The sequence below is a fragment of the Rhinopithecus bieti genome, unplaced genomic scaffold, assembly GCF_001698545.2.
Source record: "Rhinopithecus bieti isolate Rb0 unplaced genomic scaffold, ASM169854v2 scaffold_10351, whole genome shotgun sequence".
Lineage (NCBI taxonomy): Eukaryota > Metazoa > Chordata > Mammalia > Primates > Cercopithecidae > Rhinopithecus > Rhinopithecus bieti.
This window is the reverse complement of record NW_016806805.1, coordinates 1,734,916-1,755,645: the sequence shown is the minus strand read 5'-3', so window position 1 is coordinate 1,755,645 and position 20,730 is coordinate 1,734,916.

Genomic DNA, 20,730 nt, shown 5'->3' with positions numbered 1-20,730 from the left:
TTATATATATATATATATATGCTTTTATAACATCTCACAGCCAAGGCCTCCTGGAGTTGTTTTGCCTTTAACTAAGCTAAGAAATCTGGCAACTGTGGAAGTCTGAAGCTTTAGTCATTTTCTTCAAATGCTCCTCCAGACCTTAAGCAGTAGAGACAACTAGCAGAGAAGAGAGGACATGGAGGGCCGTTAAATCTCAGCATGGGAAGGAAGGCCTAGAAGTCATCAGTCAAACCTTATTCCACACACAGGAGGCATCCTGCAGCATTGTGGCAGGTAGTCACTTAGCCTCTGCTTCAGCATATTCAAGGTCAGAAGCTAAGGCAACCTGTTCCCCGGATGAAGAGCTTTCCATGTCCGCAAGCCAGCCTGCGTAAACCTCCCAAATCTGCCCCTCTTTAACTCATACTCTTTGGATATAAAAGAATAAACCCTCTCCAGATAACACCTTTTCAGATATGAAAACAGATAGTATGCCTCCCAATAGTTTCTCTTCTTTACACTAAATATCCTTCACTCCTTCTCACACTAAATTGGACACTGTCAGATTGAGAAAAGCTTTCCTCTTCTTCCTTGAAGGACTTTGAAATCAATTTGATTCACCTTAACAGATATCCAGGAAATGAGAAAATCTAGCTACGGGAGACTAGCATGGCCAGGCCAATTTTGTGTATAAGCAGACCAGGTTGTTGCCTTTTCTCTATGATTTGAGGGGCAAGAAATTGTCCTTCTATTTATTTATTTTTTAGACAGAGTCTGACTCTGTCACCGAGGATGGAGTGCTATGGCACCATCACAGCACACTGCAGCCTCAACCATCCTGGGTTCAAGTGATCCTCCTGCCTCAGCCTCCCAAGTAACTAGTACAGGCATGCACCACCACACCAGCTAATTTTTGTATTTTTTTGCAGAGATGGGGTGTAGCCATATTGCCCAGGCTGGTCTTGAACTCCTGGTGCTCAACCTATCCTCCCACATCAGCCTCCCCAAGTGCTGGGATTACCGAAATGAGCCACCATGCCGGGCAGAGGGACAGAGAAATTTTCTGTGAATAAAACATTTCCCCATTTGCCTATCTCAAAACCTGAAATTCTCATATAAATCACAACTCTGTGTTAAGGCTTCAAAGATTACTCTGAAAAGACAAATGTTCATGTTTGATCATGGCATAACATTAGAGAAGAAACTAATTTTGAGATGAAATAGAAAGCTGAGGAAATAGATCAGGGGTCAGGTGCATTAGTGGAGAGTGAGAAAGTACATGCAGAGTGAGACAACCCAAGAGGACAAATCCAGGTAGAAACCAGAGTGTGCGGCACCTAGGAACTTGGACTAAATGAAGGTATAAACACCTAGAGAGAAAAGTCAACTGAGAGGGGTAAGGAAAATTGAGAGTTTTTAAAGAGCTAGCTCTTCCTATAGGCAGACATGGGATCTCCCTCCCATCAGAAACTCCTTGGACTGGTAGGCAGCTCCGAAGCAGGAGCAGGAAATTCTCTCTCTCTCTCTCTCTCTCTCTCTCTCTCCACCCCCTCCCCCAACCCCATCTCCCTATCTCTCTCATGACAGCACTTCTGTGGCAGGCCAGGTCTCACTAACAACTGACCAAGCAGGCCTCCATGACAACTATTTCAGCAATGACCAAGTGGTTGGGTAAAATATTAAAAGCTGGTAGAGCCAGTACCCTCATATAAAGGCTGAAATGTAACAAAAGCCCACCAAGAATTTTGCCTGGGCCTTCAAGCATGACAAGATAATGAAGGCATTCTTAACAGGACCCATTTCGGATTAAACAAGTTTTATTAGGGGTCTGGAGAAACTCCAGGCCTCCACAAACAAGTTTACTGGGGCTCTGAAGGAACTCACCAAACCTCCATGATTTAATAGGAGACAAGATAAGGGTAATCACCCATGGCACCTGCACCCATTTAGATTGAGTGAATTTACTGAGGGTTCAGAGGAAGATCTTCAGGACTCAGACCTTAGTTATAGATTAGAAGAAGTTAATAACTTACGTCTTTAGATGAATGCACACTTACAAGTAGATATATAGCTTAGAAGGTATATAAGCTCTGGAAAACTTTGTAATTTTGAGTTGGTCTGGCGATAATTTCCAGGCCTTCTCCCTGTAACCAGTTACAGAAATAAAAACTGTCTTCTTCCCCAGTTCATCTGCATCTCGTTACTGGGCCAAGAGAATGAGCAGCCTGACCCTCGGTTTGGTCCAGGAACACTTCCTTCTCCTTTCCTTTTTGTCACTATGCAGTTGGCCCACCGGGAACTGTCCTTGCCAGTGAGATCTGCCATTCCCCAGCTTCCATGCCAGTAACTGGGTAAGTGGATAAATCATACCAGCCACAATCTGCATCCAGCTGCCCTGAATTTGTTGAGGGTAGGAGGAGTAGGAAGCTCAATTTGGGCTTTTGGTCTAAGTTATATTCTTCAACAGAGTTAAATCAACTACATCAAGACTACATGGAGGAAGGGCAGTTATTAGGCAGCTAATAAAGCTTTATTTCAAACCCATATGTCTCAGATTGTCTGTTCTTAGCTGGCAACCATTCAAACACAGGAGTAGCAAAGAGTGTGGCACCCTTAAGTTCCAACTGAAGTACATTGATAGGTGTGATTAGTTCTTTTATAAGCTCTCCCTTATATAAACATGTAAGCAAAGGTCTTCTGGGATAATGCTTTGAAACAAAAGAAGAGGCTTTACAAGGTAGAGATTTCAGCTTATATGGAATTTTTTCATAAATAACATCTGTAGATACAGGATGCCTAAAATATTTACAAGAGGCTAGAGATATGGGATGCACAGTTTCACACAGTAGGAAAGTAGGAAGTTCAGGAGTAGAACACATGGTGTCCGCCTCTTCGTCGAGAGTTCTTCTACGATGGCCTGCCTTGCAGCCCACTGGGACTAGGTATTTTAGCCCTGCCACTGATGAGGGTGATGTGTGCCTCAGGGTCCTTTAATTATTGGTTGTAAGAAGCCATTCATTCTCTTCTGCTCACATGTTAATACAGAGAGATGAAAAATCTGACTGTTCATCCCACAAATCCTTTGGTTTGTCACACCCACACCTGGGACCATATGCAATGAATTAAATCTGAATAACTGTTGATTTAATGGTTGCTTTGGAATTTATTTTAAAAACCTACCAAAGCTTTCTTTAGCCAGCTCTGTTCTTAAAAAGATAATTACACTTCAAGTTGGGAGACATTAACCATATCCCTAGGTAATGGATTTTGAACTTTGCAAGATTTATGGCTGCTTCTTCCTATTTAAAGACACTCAGCTCAGAAGATTGCAAAGTTAAGTAGAAATGACAATTACGCATCTTCTGTTTCACTGAAAGTCTTTGGAACCTGGAAAGTAATCAGAAGGGTTCCCTTTTTTCCTTTTCTTATTTATTTATTTATTTATTTATTTTTATACTTCAAGTTCTAGGGTACATGTGCATAACGTGCAGGTTTGTTACATATGTATACTTGTGCCATGTTGGTGTGCTGCACCCATCAACTCGTCAGCACCCATCAATTCATCATTTATATCAGGTATAACTCCCAATGCAATCCCTCCCCCCTCCCCCCTCCCCATGATAGGCCCCGGTGTGTGATGTTCCCCTTCCCGAGTCCAAGTGATCTCATTGTTCAGTTCCCACCTATGAGTGAGAACATGCGGTGTTTGGTTTTCTGTTCTTGTGATAGTTTGCTAAGAATGATGGTTTCCAGCTGCATCCATGTCCCTACAAAGGACGCAAACTCATCCTTTTTTATGGCTGCATAAAAAAAAAAAATGGACCACAAAAATCAGAAATTTAGAACTAGAAAAGGCATTCAAAACCATTTTGTCACAACCCAGAGGACACTGGCCAAACTACATCATAGTAAGTCCTTACTATTAATTTTATATGTATTTTAAAGTTTAACCTTCATATCAACTTTATAACTAAGTGCATAGCCCCATTTTTTAGACAAGATTGAGTCTCAGAGGAATTACATAATGTTGCTTAGGACACACAGCTGCTAAGTGGAAGAGGCTGAGGTTCAAACTTAGCTCTGTCTTATCCTGAGGCTACATTCCTAACTCTCATTCAATCTTACCCCTTTCTTCCCTATCCTAAAAGGTGTCCTCAGTTACTTTCCATCATATCCCTCTTCCTTCATGGGATGTCTGATTATCTCTAATTATCTTGTTCAGCATCTTGTTGGTATTCTGTGTTCTCCCACTAAAATGAAAGCTTCATGGAAATGTCTATCAGATGCACTGTTACTCCCAGCTCCTAGCACCTAATAGTCACTCAATCAAATGTTTAACAACTATTCTTGTTCAAAAATTTAGTCAGAATTCAAAATAGAACCAGAACCCAGATACCTACTGGCTCCAAGATCAATGCTTATTCCATAGCCATAATTCTCCATTCACCTGAGACTGGGGAGCCTTTTTTATCCACTTTCTAAAGCCAATGGTGCCAACATTCCACCTCTTGACCTGCCTTCATAATAACCCTCCAACCCTGGCTAAACACCTTCTGCATACACAAAACTTCTCTAGGAAGAGTGGGTATATAAAGAAATATAAACTCAGGTCCTTGGCCCCAAGGACCCAAGGGGTTCACAGTCAAGCTAGAAAGACAAGAGATATGACTTCAAAAAGTAACTCCTACTGCAAAGCAGCCTATTTTAAGTATCCAGTGAGCAGCTGTTTGTGACAAAGTTTACCTTCCTGCAGAAATTTCAGTTCCAAGGAAATCTAAAGCATCACTAAGGTGAGGAGAAAGGAAGACTCCAATTTGCCAGCTCTGACATCTCCAACACCTGCTGTTAATCACACACCTGCACTCAGGCGTGATTTGGTGGCTCCTGTGATTGGCTATTTCAATTGCTGTCTCTGTAGATCACTGTCCCAGCTGAATATCCAGAGACCACAGTCATCAAAAGCATAATCTGGGCAGAACGTGACTGTTTTCCCAAAGCCAGAAGGATGGCATCAGAAAAAGAAAAAAAAAAAGGCAGTAATTTTAAAGAAAAGTTGGTTGTCTTTGAGGATAATGGATAATGGTTTTCATTTTTACTTGGTTCCTACGTATGGTTTCAAAACTGCTAAGAGTATTTATTTTTGACCACCCACAAGAACAAACATGATGCTAGCCAGGAATTCGGCAACTATCACAGTACACAGAGGATATTAGAATTCTCAGTACCTGAAAAATAAGCCGGCGAGTCGGTTAAGTGATATCAAAGGCAGCAAGGTGGGGTGGCAGAGCTCTGTGCTGAGATACTAGTGAGTAGGTACCTAGGGTGCTGGCTTCCTTCTGCCTGTCCACCAGCTCTCCCCACCTGGGGCTTAAAGGGATGACAGATGGCCCAGGCTGAGCCGATTACAGGACCCTACCCCTCAGGTCCAATGACTGATCCAAGCCAGGCTTATCAGAGCCCTTCTCCAGCATTTTCCTCATGGAGCAGGAAGAGAAGAATCCCTCTTTTCTCTTTGGTTGTGAGGTATAAGGATGTCACCCAGAGCTTCCTGCACCCATGTGGAGGAGTAAGAGCAAATGAAGCCAGCATCCAGAGAGGATCTGGAATAGGAAATAGTCAATTTCCAAATCCCAAGCTCCAGTCATGGACATTTCCAGAGCCACCTCTCCCTGCAATTCTTATGGAAGTTACCCAGGGTCTTTCCAATAATTACTCTTAAGCTAGTTACAATTGAGTCACTGTCACTAGTAACACAAGAATGACTGGTTAATAGAGAAATTAATACCCAGATGTGGGGCAATACAAATGGCAGACCCTTAAAAGTAGGATAGGCTCAGTTGATATAACATAGAGATGAATGCAAGATCCCTCCATTCCCAGCTGGGAAGGCAGAGTCCTCCTTAAATGAAAACAAAGCAAGTGTTAACCATCACCTGTTGTATCTTTGCAGACAGACCATGATAACATTTCAGTGGTTTGGTATAAAAATATTTTAAAAATAAGAACATGCTGGATACTTATTGCCTTCAGTAAGATCCTTCAAGAAGAAAATGTCTCAATCCAAACTGGCATTTCTTAAAGCAGATAGGAGAAAATAAATAGGTATGTGGTGTTAAAACAGAGGCACTTTCTGCCTTTGGCTAGTGATCCAAAGCCGCTGAAGGTCAGACAGCCATGCTGCCTGCAAAACCATCAAAGATGAACCCTCTGCCCCACAGTAAAGTCACTGCACTGACAAGGAGAGGGGATACTAAGGAATAACTCAGAAATGGGAAAGGCTGGTCACCCAGGCTTCTCCCAAACAATTCCTGCTGTACACCTCTTCCTAAGAAAGAATAGTAAGTTTTTTCATCATAAGGCACGAATGATGGGGATGTAGACAGAAGCCAAAGAGCAGATGAGCTCCGTTTTATTTCAGCCTATTGCTTCAGTTGCCCTGAGGCAGGGGCCAAGGGAGAAGTTATTAAAGAGGCCATGGAAGGATAGGCAAAGTCCTATAGGTTTGTTTCTAAAAAACAAAACCTTCAAAGGCAAGGTCCAGAGACAAATATTATGACTCAGTAAGATTTCTGGTTGGCTACAAGTCAATAGAGCCCATTCAAATGAACTAAACATTGAAATCTAACAAGCTCTTTAAAAGAGGTATTTTGCTGGAGAAATTCCTAAATTAGAAGCCTTTAATCATTCAATCTCTAAGGTAATCCCCTGGGTTGCTGTAACTATAAAGATAGCAAGGGGGCTTCTCAAAGAATATTACCCTCCATGGGCAGCCCCTCTATCTATTGTGGCCATGGAGGGAAACAACCAAGGAAAAGATGCCAAAAGACTGAATGGCCATTGGCCAAATGGTCGGGCAGTTTGGGAGGTCAAGATGGGTGAATCACTTGAGCTCAGGGGTTCAAGACCAGCCTGACCAATATGGAGAAACCCCGCCTCTACAAAAAATACAAAAATTACCCCAGCATGGTGGTGCATCCTGCAGTCCCAGTTACTTGGGAGGCTGAGATGAGAGGATGGCATGAGCCCAGGAGGCAGAGGTTGCAGCGTGATGAGATCATGCCACTGCACTCCAACCTGGGCAGCACAGCCAGACATTGTCTCATAAAAAAAAGAAAAGGAATGCCAAAGACCTAAAAGTAAAGAGTAAAAGTGACAGAGAGTAAAAAATGAATATGGCATACAGTCCTATTGACTGGACTATGACATATTCTCTGGAGTGTAGCTATTCTGTTTTTCCTGTATTGTTGTACCTTGGATGGGTTAGAAACAATTAAATTAGCCCCAACACCCATAGATTTCTGAATCTCCAGCAGCTATATCTGACCTGACTGAGAGGCATTGTCTTAGTTCATTAGTGCTACAATAACGAAGTACCACAGACTAGGTGATTTATAAACAATAGAAATTTCTTTCTCACAGTTCTGGAGACTGAGAAGTCCAAGGTCAAGGCAGCAGTTGGTTATCATCTGGTGAGAGTCTGGTCTCTGCTTCCAAGATGGTGTCTCATTGCTGCATCCTCGAAAGGGAAGAAATGCTGCATCTTCACATGGTGGAAGACAGAGGGTAAACTCTCAGAATGCTGTGTGAAACCTCTTTTATGAGGACCTGAATCCAATTCATGAGGGGAGGAGCCCCCCCGATTAGATCACCTCTTAAAGGCCTAACCTCTTAATACTATCACATTGACAACACCTGAACTTTGAAACGTACACAGTCAAACCATAGCATGCATATCACCCAAGACCCTGCACTTGGTAATAGATGCAGTAGTTGGGTGATAGTTTGGGACAGCTGTCTTGAAGAAGGAAGATTATACTTGTCATTACACATGGATCTACTGCATTTTGTAGGCAGCAGTCAGAATTTTATATATGAAAAATAAAAGTGTGTGTGGATTATGATGTCTGGGGCCTCAGTTCAGACATAGAAATTGGTCCAAGGTAGGACCCAAGCCAGGTCCATCAGAGTTATTGTCTAGATTCTTTCTGCTGGAGCTTCTAGGAAAGGTTTATCTTTCTCCTTTGTTATAACCAGGAAGAATGTAACCTCAGAGCTGTTGTAAGGCAGCATCCCCAGTGCCCCCTAAGGAGTCTTTCTGCAAAACGGAAAAATGTGCCTCTTCCTCAAAGTGTTTTGTTAAAAAAAAAAAAAACAAAAAAACAAACAAACAAAAAAAAAAACCTTGAGTGCCATCTGCTGGAAATTTATCATAATAAACATACAAATCTTTGAGTGTGGTATGATTTGTGACACTCGGGTGGAACACACTCGTACACTGCACACTATACATGGCAGCCCCACTGATAGTCATGTCCCTACTACCTGGGGAAGTTTGACTCGATGATGCCAGTACCCCAAAATTGGCAGACATGAGAAGGTGTGAGAAATTCCCACAGGCTTCAAGTTTTTTGGTTCCAGTTCCAAAAGTTGACCTGGCTTCTGTATCTCTTTCTTCCATTCTATAAACAACTCCAAACTCTTTGCAATATATTCTTTTTATCTTAGGCTGGCAGCTCACCGAAATTTGATTTTTATTCCTTTCAATTAGAAGAGTTCTGGCAAATATATCCAGTTTTACTCACTCTCTAGCCATATAACCTTAGCTAAGCCACTTTACCTCTGGGAACCCAAGATTCCTGAGCTATAAATTGAGCAACAACTGAGGCCGAGGGGGAAAGCATGTGAGGTAAATGTATGCGAAAGGGCTTTGGAATTTTAGTATGCTACAAGATGGGAGGGACTACAGGATCATGATGAAAATGAGGATGATGATGATAATTCAGATAGGGCAAGAGAAAATGCAAAATCCATTCCAATTATTTTGCAGCTTTTCTGTCTTTCTTCCAAGCATGGGGTAGGAGCAGATTTTAATGTAGAAAGGAAGAAAAAAAGACAGAAAAGAAAATACAAATTTAGGTCAGAATCAATAGGCATAGGAGGATGAATTGTACCCTCTGAACAAGAGGCTCAGGATTCTGTCCTACCCTCTTCCAACAGGAAGAATTGAATATGGATAATTGTGTAGACAACATGTATGATCTGAAGGCATGAAAATGAGTCCCTATCCAAAATCAATAAATTAAAAGACAAAACCTGAGACATTTTGTTTTCTTCTTCACAACCTGTTTAATCAGCTACCTATTATACATAGTCCTTGGCATATCAACAAATAGAGGGAAAAAATTCCAATTACTCTCAGAAACACAAGAGTAAATACAAAAAGCAGCTATTACTAACCCAGGTCAAAGACTTTTACCTATACTAACCAAATACTGTTAGTGGAGACAAAAGTCAGCAGTTAAACAATCAATCAGATTGAAAATAGAGGGTTCAACATGGGGCACGATCTACTAATGTATTGATCATTGCACATAAGCAGAGACCAGTATTCACTGTACTTTGAAACACCAGACTGCCCTCTTTCATCAGAATGATCCAGTATATTTCATCCTGACCTTTTCCTTACTTTTCCATACCTTAACTAATTCATCTGAGCTTGGCAGATTAATTAATTAACCAGCAAATCTTTATTGAGGCACACCATTTGCAAAGCTCTGGGCTAATCAGTTCAGGGCCTATGAAAATGAGTAAAGATACGGCTCCTGCCTTCATGAAATGTGAAGTCTAGGTGGGGAAAGAAAACAGTTACATATGGAAGTTAAATCTTCTTAGTTCATTAATCATTTATTCACCCATTGATTCATTCATCAAATACTTATTCAATACTTAGGTACCAGAAGAAAAAAAAATAAGGCAAACATAGCCCCTGCCTAACAGAGGCTACAGTCTCCCCAGGAAGAGAGGTGTTAAACATTTAATTTTCATCTATAATTGATGCTCTCAAGGACACCTACATGATGCTTTCAGTACATTAATATTTTTTCCTAAGTCACATGTAAGTTGATGATCAAAGGATGTGCAGCAGCTAACCAGGTGAGGAGAAATAAAACATTTTAGGTAAATAACACACACACACAAATAAAAACACATATGAAGAAACTATAATGGGAGAGAGCTTAAGACATTAGAACTAACTGAAAGGAGACCAGAGGGTCTAAAGCACTGTGAAAAGGAGGAGAACAGGTCAATATGCAAACGAGAACAAGACAGGGGCCAGGCCATGTTAAGGATCTTATACTAGTAGCAATGAGAAGGCATTCAAGGGTTTTAAGGAGTATCATGATCACATTTGCATTCTGTGAAGATTAGTATGGCTGCCTGTGTTAGAAATGAATTGGAGGTTGGCGAAAGCAGATTTAGGAGGCCAATCAGAAAAGGTGTATCAGCCTGTGAACACAGCCCGTGAACGCAGCAGATGGCCAGGTCATACCAACAGCCACCACCTCACTGTCAGCACCATAGTCCTTTCCCAGCTCCTTCTGACATTATCAACCCCTTAGGTTAGAGGGAAAAGCTCTCCAGATACCCTGAAATACAACTCAGAACATACTTTCCCAATTCCCAAACAATTCTATAAAAGGCAGTTGGGTTCCGTGATTTAATGAATACTTCAATTTAACTTTATGGTGACTTTGCTTTTCATTTTTGAGCAGTTTTATAATTAAGAGGGACCTACCACACTTCAAAAGATTCCCAGAAAAAGGGCTATAAGATACTGAAAGAGTTTAAATATTAGTTCTGTGGCATAGGCAAGAGACGCTAAAGCTGCTTCAAAGTATCCTAAAGGCTTTTATGCAGATAATGAACTGACATCAAGAGGTACAGCTTCATGTTATTCATCAGGTCAAATTCTTGTCCATGCTTGAGAAGTCAAGGAAGCCCCAAGGCATTAGAAGAGACAGGAAGGGGTGGGATTCAGTACGAAGGTAGAGGAGGAAGCCTTGGAATGTATGAGCCACTACTCTCCCATACAGTGCCTATGTCCAAATTGGATAAAGACTCCTCTGTCTCTGGGTAGTATCAGCGCATCAGAACACAGAGTTTGGTAAACAGAAGACAAGCTAGACTTCAGCTCCCACATCCTTTGACGGGGCCTCCTCAGCTCGTGAACAATCTGTACGATATGCAGCAGCCCTGGACTTAAAGAGAAGGCAACATTGCAAGCTCTCTGAGATGAAGGCAAGGTGAGTAGTCTATGGCACAGTGGTTCAGAGCAGGGACTCTGCAGCCACAACACGGTTTTGAATCCTGCTTTACTGGCTGTGTGCCCATGGATAAGTTACTTGATCACTCTGTCCCTTGGTTTTATCATCTATAAAATGGGAGAAATAATAGTACCCACCTCAAAAGAATGTTATAAGAATCGAGTTAATATTTGGTGCTTAGTAATCATCATTTACTTAAGTGTTAATTAAATGAAATAAATAAAAAGGTATAGAGTAAGTGGGATGTTTTCTCTGTATTAGGCAAGGCCATTTTGCTGTGTAGCAACCAAACATGTAAAAAGCAATTTCTATAGAAAACTGAAAAAGGTTACAGGGCCATCTTAGAAAGCATGATGCCTCTGGTATAAAAATGAATGCCACCTATGAACATCCCTTGTCTGAAAGCCTTCAGAGTCATCTCCCAGTTTCCAAGATGTTCTGCCTTTAAGCTACTGTTTGCTCAGGAGATTCTTCAGTTCCAGCTGCTACAAGGAAAGCTGAAATCAGTAGGCAGCAAAAATTGAGAGCAACACTGCTCCCCATCTCCCGAAGTCACCTGAATTCATGCTGAACACGGGAGAATAATTCTGGCCTCCCCAGATGGTGAATACATTCATGCGCCTTTTAAAAATGCTCATCTCACTCAAATATGTTTCTCAGCAGGGAGTGTCTACCTGCTGCTTGAATGCTCAGAGGATTAAGGGAAATTGTATGCATACACTAATGGCTACATTTGCTCAACAGTTATGGGAGAAATGAGTATTTTGACACAAAACAACACTTTCACCTTGCATTATCAGTTCAGTCATTCCCATACCAAAGTGCATTCCCCACTAGAAAAGATGACTACATTACTCACTGATCTATCTTAACAATTAAGGAAGGCCAGGGCAATGACAAAAATACATGCCAATCACCTGTTTAGGCTACCTTCATCTGCTTGCCAAAAAGCCTTATCTGTAGCACCAAGAGAGCTGTTTAAAAAAAAAAAAAAAAAAAGCCCTAGTTGCCAGTACAATCTGCAGTGACCTCAACCTTCTATGAGACATTAGTGACATTCATAGCAGGGAACATCTGTTCTAGTAAATTACTAGATCACTGAGCCAGACTCAAGTCAATGCCACAGTTGTGGCACTCCATTTCTATACTGGCATGGTCTTCTCTGTGAAAGGTGCCCTTATTTTTCATCTTCAAACTTAAGAAGTAGAATTAACTTCAGGAATTAAGTATGATATAAACCATTTGAAGGATTTCTATTCATTAAGGTTCAATATAGAAAACAGAAAGAGCTCTAAGTATTTTGAGCAGGAAAAGATTTAATGCAGGGAATTTCAGAGTTTACAAAATTAATGGAAGGGCTAAAGGAGCATGTTCTAAGATGGGCCTCCAGGAATGACTGCCAGAACAATAGAAAACTGGCCCACCTCTGAGGCTGCCACTGGAGACATAAATGCAAAATTATACCCATGTGTAGCTGGAGTCCAAGAATTAGACAGCAGAATCAAGATGACACTGCTGCCATGATGACCTCTCAATACTTGGGAAGCTGGAGATTAGACACTGGAATGCTGATGCCAAACAACTCACATTCCCCCATCCTTGCTTATGAATAAAAACAAAAAAAGGAAGCAGGAAAAGGGCTTCTACCTCCCTCCCGCCTTGTATATCTTAAAACAAAACATCTAATTGGAAAAAATATATTTTATATCCAGAGTCCTGTTTATAAAAGGTGTTGGAAATATAGTTCTTAGCTTTTAACTTCTTCATAGAGGACAGTAAAATGTAAATTGAGTAAGGCAATCAAAAGAATTCACCACATGACTTCTACGATGTTCCCAAAATAGATTCACTTCCTTTGTGCTAAAATATGTGGAAATCTATTAGAGAGGATTCCTTTGGATTAAGCCTTAGCCTTTCCATGAGCCACAGAAATAATTGCTGGAATGAGTACAACTTTAAGCCATTAGCACCTTTGTGTGGATTAGTGTATTTAACCACTCACCAGAAACCAGGAGGTACCAAAGCAGCAGACCTTACACAGACAAAGAGGAGAAACTCAGAATCAGGAAACAGTAAGTACAAGTGTAGGGAGGGGACAGGGATTAGGCACGAAAACTATGGTTCTCTTTCTTTGCCATTAAAGATTAGGCTGATATGGCCGAAAAGCCACTGTCTCACACAGGCACTTGGCATTTATCAGGATGAGGATGAGAGTAGATAATCTGTGTACCTTCATCAGAGGACACTCCCTACCTAGACATGAACACAGATGCCCCACTCATACCCTCTCCTGAGGACTGAGTAGGCCCAAATGACATTCCCACAAAAACATGGAATGGGTCCCAAGAATGGCAGTCAGTGCCAGCAGTTCCAAACTTCAGACCCACAGAACAAATCCATTCTCTGATACATTTTATGTGCCCAGGCCAGGGATTATTTAGAAACTGTAATTTGACTGTCTTTCGGTAGGACATACACTTACCATTTCCATAGATGCTCTCACTTTTCTCTTATATATTTTTACCCAGGAGCACCCCACATTGACATCACCACCATGGCCATTCCTGGTCTGTTCTTTCTCCTCCTTAAGGGAAGACTGAAGACTCAGGAGCTAATGAAAATAAATAAAATTATCAAGCCCAATGGGTAAGTAAGGGATCATCAGTGGGAGACAGGGCTAAAAGCAAGAAACAGAAAGAAGTGGATCAGAGCAGGAGGCTCCCCTCTAACTGTCACAAACACCATACAATACTCTTTGCTGCTATAGGCCAGGCAGCATGGTGCCTGGTGTATCATCTTGGCCTAGAGGCACGGAATCAATATGAGCACCTTGGATCTGGGAATGATCATTGCACACAGCAGGAAAGGAGAAGCTGGAGGTCCTGGGCCATTGCCAGGTAAGACTACTCAGCTCTTCTCTCACTTCCAATAAAAGAAGGGAGGAGCCTACTTTGGCAACTGGCCAGGATTCCTGTCTGGGAATTAGTCTTGCCTGATGGGTAGAGCATCCCAGGCCTGTTCATCTACCTGCCAGATATTAAATTGTTTACCAGGCTGGAGGAAAGCCCCACTACAAGCCATGATAATTATTCAGGCTGACTGCTCTCTGCCTGGGCTCCTCTCAGAGGCTTGTCCTAGTCCCAGGGAACTATAAACTAGTTAACAGCTCAACTCTAATTAATAAATTCCTTAATGAAGATATAAATGCCCACATTTTTATCCTTTACGATGTACTTTGGGCTTTTTTTCCCATTAAACAGCTTTACTAATGTCTCTGCTTCCTCCTTTTTCAATTCCCACTTTCACATTTGTTTCTGGTCTCTAAATAACAGCCAATGACTGTCTTAGCTCTTTAAATCCACCTCATTCAATGCCCCACTGCTATCTGCTCCGAATCTTTTAGGGTGTTTTGTGTGTTCCTTCGAAGCACCATTGCCAAACTGTGAGGAACAGAAAATCCTGCTGAGGTTTTCAAGTAGAAAGGGCAGAGGCTGTGTGACTATCTACATATATGGAAACAGAAGAAATGCCACAATATTTGAAAAAGGCAAGTGTGGTCATCATCTTTAAGAGAAAATACAAGAAAGGTGACTGGAAACCAATATTGTGCCTCATTGTTCTCTGTTGAGGGCAAGATTCTAGCTGTGGTCCTTAGACTAAAGGCATGGAGTGTCACAAAGGTCATACATAAATATCTGAAACTCCTTTTTATTTGTCAAACCTTAAAAGTTGATTTTAACTTAAAACATGTAAGTATATCTCTATTCATCACACTTTCTTATATTACATAAAATTTCAAACCTATACAAAAATAAAGAGAATATCATGACCTCCATTTACCCATCTCCCAGTTTACTAAGAATCATGTGATCAAGTTTATTTTACTTATTTATCCACTCAATTTTTCCTACCACTTTGGATTAACATGAAGCAAATCTCAAACATTTTATTATTTCATTACATTTTAATAAGAATTCTTATAAGATCCATAGCTGTACATGTGCCCAACATGAATTTTCTCCAAAAAGAAGGACTAAAACAACAAATTAAAAAACTCACTTCAAGTAGAATGTCTTAGGGAGAACACTGAAATTCAGCAAGGAAGTGATACAAGCCTTCTGAAACACAGAAACCTGGGGTGGCACCATAGAGAGGAAAGCAAAGCACCCAGCCAAAAATTGGTCAGAGGCAAGGACTCCCCATTGCAGTGAAAAGGTAAGGGGGGTATCCCCAACAGGTCCCATGCCTAGAGTCCACATGGCTGCATTGATCCAGAGAAGGAACCCATGTTAGGCCCCCATCTCTGAGGGCCTAAAGGATGCCAAAGTGCATCCTGCCCTGGGGTCCAACACCGTTGCAACTTCACATTCCTAAGGCCCTGTCATCACCCCATCATGCCCCAATAAAGGCTGCAATACCATGACCCCAGCTAGACTCAGTGGTACAACCATAACTCCAGCACTTGAGCCCACAATGTACCCAGAGCCCCAAGAAACAGACACTCCAGCACAGTGGGGAAGTCACCCCCAAGACTGCAGGAACCAACATGCACACACCCTGAGGACCTAAGGATGGGCTCACCTGGTAGCCCTTGTTCCTGGCAAAGCCATGCCACTGCCTCCACAAACACTCTCATTCTAGGCCACTGAGGCACTTGCAGACACTTCTGACATTCATTATAGCCAAAGAAATCACGCAGAGACTACACTACTGCACCATCCAGAACCAGAGCCAAAGCACTCTACCCAACCAATACTATAGGTCACACCTGCAGGAAAGTCTTTCCCTATGAAAGCTTCTCCATAAAATTGGAAGAGGCAACTGTCCCAATAGATGCACAGATATCAATGTCAGGACACAAGAAACATTTTAAAAGCAAGAAAAAAAGTCTCCTTCAAAAGAACACAATAATTCTCCAGTAACAGACCTCCAAATATATATCCTAGGCCATGGTCACTCATATTGGCTCAGAATAAATCTCTTTAAATATTTTATGGGCACATGATCTGAATAGCCATTTTCAAAAGAAGACATACAAATGGCCAAAAGATATATGAAAAAAATGCTCATCACCACTAATCAGAGAAATGTGCATCGAAACTAGAATGAGAAGTCATCTCATCCCAGTTAGAATGGCTATTATCAAAAAAAAGAAAAAAACAAAGGCTTGTGAGAATGCAGAGAAAGGAAAACTCTTATACACTGTTGATGTAAATGTGAGTTAGTACAGTCATTGTGAATAACAGTATGGAAACTTCTCAAAAAACTCAAAGTAGAACTACCATATGGTCCAGCAATCCCACTACTGGGTCTATATATCAAAAAAAAATCAGCATGTTGAAGAGATATCTGCACTACCATGTTTACTGCAGTACTGTACTCAATAGCCAAGATATGGAATCAAACTAAGTATCCATCAACAAATGAATGAATAAAGAAAATGTGGCATATATACACAATGAAATACTATTCAGCCATAAAAAAGAATACAATCCTGTAGCTCACAGCAACATAAATGAGCCTTGGGGAGGAGGTGGCATTATATTAGATGAAATAATACAGAAAGACAAATACCAAATATTCTCACTCATATGTAGAAGCTGAAAAATTTATTAGACAGAAGTTTAAAGTAGAATCATCCTTACTAGAGGTTGGGAAGGGAAGGGAGGTTGGATAATAGGGAGAGGTTAGCTATCAGATACAAAATTATAGCTAGAGAGGAGGAATAAGCTCTGTGTTCCAAATAAGCTAGTGTTCCAAAGCACTGTGGGATGACTATCACTAACAAAACAATTTATTGTATATTTTTCAAGTAGCTAAAAGAGGATTTTGAATGCTCTCAGCACAAAACATAAAAAATGTTTGGGGAAAGAATATGCTAATTACCCTGATTTGACCCCTGGATAGTGTGTATATGTATCAAAATATCACACTATACCTATAAATATAAGTATTATGTGTCAATTAAAAATAATAATAGAATATATAACCAAAAAAAGAATGATTGTAAGAACCAAGACTGATAGCCTCTAAGCATCAGTGTTAGTGAGTGGGCTCTGGAGGTAGACATCCCACATATTGAGGGCCTGAATAGAACAAAAGGCGAAAGAAGAAAGGATTCACTCCTTTCTTCTTCCTGCCTATCTGCTTGAGCTGGGACGTTGGTCTTCTCTTGCCCCTGGACTGGGATTTACACCTGGTTTTCAGATTTTCAGACTCAGACTGAATTTCACATTAGCTTTCCTGGGTCTCCAGCTTGCAGGCAACAGATGGTGGGTCTTAGCCTCCATAATTTCATGAGCCAAGTCCTTATAATACACACACAGACACACACACACACTCTTTGTTCTATTTCTCTGGAGAACCCCAACTAACACAATATTGTAACAGGTCTGCTGGAATATACGACCTCTAACCAGTTTTCTGTCCTCAGATATTGTGGGACTATTGTTAGCTAAATTCCTCATGTACTCTCAGGTCTGGAAAATAGCACCACCTGATAATCAGCAGTTTATAAATTTCAAGGGAGGTTATGGTGGGATCTAGAAGTTTCCACGAACTTGAGGCAAAAGAGGGCCAGAATGAAAAGTGCCACGATTAAAGGATTTGAATTACTTTGAAAGCAAGATTTTGTTTATCAAAAAATGCTTCTAGGTCTGGGTGTGGTGGCTCACGCCTGTAATCCCAGCACTTTGCGAGGCCGAGGCAGGTGGATCACGAGGTCAGGAGATCAAGACCATCTTGGCCAAAATGGTGAAACTCCATCTCTACTAAAAATACAAAACATTAGCCAGGCATGGTGGCGGGTACCTGTAGTCCCAGTTACTCGGGAGGCTGAGGCAGGAGAATGGCATGAACCCAGGAGGCAGAGCTTGCAGTGAGCCTAGATCACACCACTGCACTCCAGCCTGGGCGACAGAGCGAGACTCTGTCTCAGTAGATAGACAGACAGATAGATAGATAGATAGATAGATAGATAGATAGATAGATAGATAGATAGATAGATAGATAATACTTCTAGTTTGATGACTTGATTCACCATTAGTAAGTGATGCTCACAACCCGTCTTCCTCTAAAGCTGGGTTTTGTGGGGTTAGGATTAGGAAAGGCTTGCAATGACTGTGTAGCATCCTGGTGCCCTAACAGGTCTAGGTGGCGAAAGAGCACTCATGGTTTCTAAAGGCAGTCACTGGAAGCAAAGGAACCTCTGGCACATAAAGATCCTTCTGCTGATCTTAGTAAGAAAGGAAGCTTTCTAAGTGGATTTGAAATCCACTCAAAATCCACCTTGAAATCTTTAAAGGACACTAATAAGGCCCTGACAAAATGGTTAACCGTGTTGTCCATCAATCTATATCATAACATTATGTCTTTGAGTCCTAATTTTTTTAAATCTCCTCAAAGATCCATTACTAAAATGCATCCATTGCCTTTGTGTTAGAGAATGAGCAGCAGAAGAAAATGATATGGGTCAGGATAAGATTCAAGGACTATTTAGGGGTAGCAGGTAGAAGGGGTGTTAGTGGCAACTGGGGATAACATACATGCCCCAGATGAGAAAAGACAATGAGCTGATTCTAGGGAGTAAGACAAATCTCAATGGATTGGCTAGATCTTAAGGTCAAAGTCAGAGTTAAGAAGATCAGAATTTAAGATCACAGAACTGGTGAATAGAAATCCAGCTGTGCTTCTCACTCAAGGTGGGTACCCTGTGATCATAACACAGCAATATTGGCCAAAGGAAGGGTCAGAAGCATACAGTAAGTTCTTACTGCTGATTGAGGCAAAATCTGATATTAATTTACATTAATTATCTGGGGTATAAAGAATGTGTCACCTCCTCCTGTTGAATGTGGACGTATAATGTAATTTTACTCCCATGATTAGTTTATATTATATGGCAAATGTTTCCCACCCTAATATAAATATCTCATAAGATTTTCTATATTTCATTTTTCTCCATACACCTTCTGATCTCAAGTTCCATGCCACTTTGGGGATTTCATGTTTGACTGAACTGCACAATAGCTGACGTATGTGCATCCTAAGCAACCTCCTCCAGGAAGCCTTCTGTGACAGCTTTTCCCTGAAATTGGGTCAAGCACTCAGCTACACAAAATGCACAGAATGTATCCATTGATTTACCTCTCACTATTTTTAAAAGGCATGGCACAAATTTCAAAAATATAACAGGGTTTTTTAAATGAATACAAGAAATTTGAATGAGGGAAAAATAAATTGAGGAAAAGTAGAATAAACTCAGGGTAAAGAGTAAGACGTAAAATGCCTGACACAGAATCTTGCTAGAACTGAGCCACAAATTCTGGCTCTCAGCTTTCTAGCTACAAAAACTAAGACTCAATCACTTAAGTAATCCATAGCGGCCCTACATTTGCTTGCTTGTTTTTAAGAACACCTGCTCCTAATGCTGTCATCTGAGAAATGTATTCCTCTGGTCTTCACTGATCATTCGCTTTCAAAATGTGAATGGTCAGTGAAGCAGCTTAGAGGAATAATCTGGTTTAAACATCTGCAAAACATCCTATTAGTCCCCTTTGACAGTGGTACTGTTTAGGGTCATTTAATCCCCAAAAAGAGTAAAAACCAAAATTTGAGGAAGAACATCCAAAGAGTGGTGACCAAGGGACATCAGACAGAAGAATAATCACTCCGTGATTCAAAATCACAGAAGTCATCAGTGAGTGCTAGATAGTGGAATCCAAGAAGATGGAAAGAAACAGGCAGCAACTGTCAGGGAAGGCTCCAGCCTGGAGGAACAAAAAACTGTTGAAAAAGCGAAGAAGATCTTCAAGTCACAGACAGACATTAAGAGGAAAACATATAGCGCCAGAAAACAGAACATAGAACCATCCGGAAATGTCCCCACAAGAGGAGCCTTAGGGATGTCAAATTCCCTACGACTGCATCTTCTCTTTAAAGATAAGGGAACTAGGCCGTGCACGGTGGCTAACGCCTGTAATCCCAGCACTTTGGGAAGCCAAGGCAGGCGGATCACGAGGTCAGGAGTTCGAGACCAGCCTGGACAATATGGTGAAGCCCTGTCTCTACTGAAAATTAAAAAAACTAGCTGGGTGTGGTGGTGTGCACCTGTAATCCAAGATACTCGGGAGGCTGAGGCAGGAGAATCACTTGAACCCGGGAGGTGGAGTTTGCAGTGAGCTGAGATCTCGCCACTGCCCTCCAGCCCAGGCAACAAGAGTGCAACTCTGTCTCAAAAAAAAAAAAAAAAAAAAAAAAAAAAAAAAAAAAAAAAAAGATAAGGGAACCAAAGCCCCAGAGAGCACAAGCATCTGACCCCAAAGTCACATGGCCAATGTAGAGACGACATCTGTGACTCTGTTTTCCACTTTTGATGATAGGAAATGAATACACGTGTAACCCTCCCCAAGCTAGTTAATGGCTGTCTTGACTGAGGAAGCCAGAAATGAAAGATGGATGAGAAATAAAAGAGTCATTTGGATAGAGTAATGCTCACTCTCCTTTTATTCAGACCTCTACTACTGCTGTGACATGTATGTAAATAAGGTCATTAGTAACCTAAGAGAATTGTCGGGATTATTACAGTGCTCCATGCATGGAGTGCTTACTGTACACCAGGCACTCCCCTAAATATCCTCTTTGG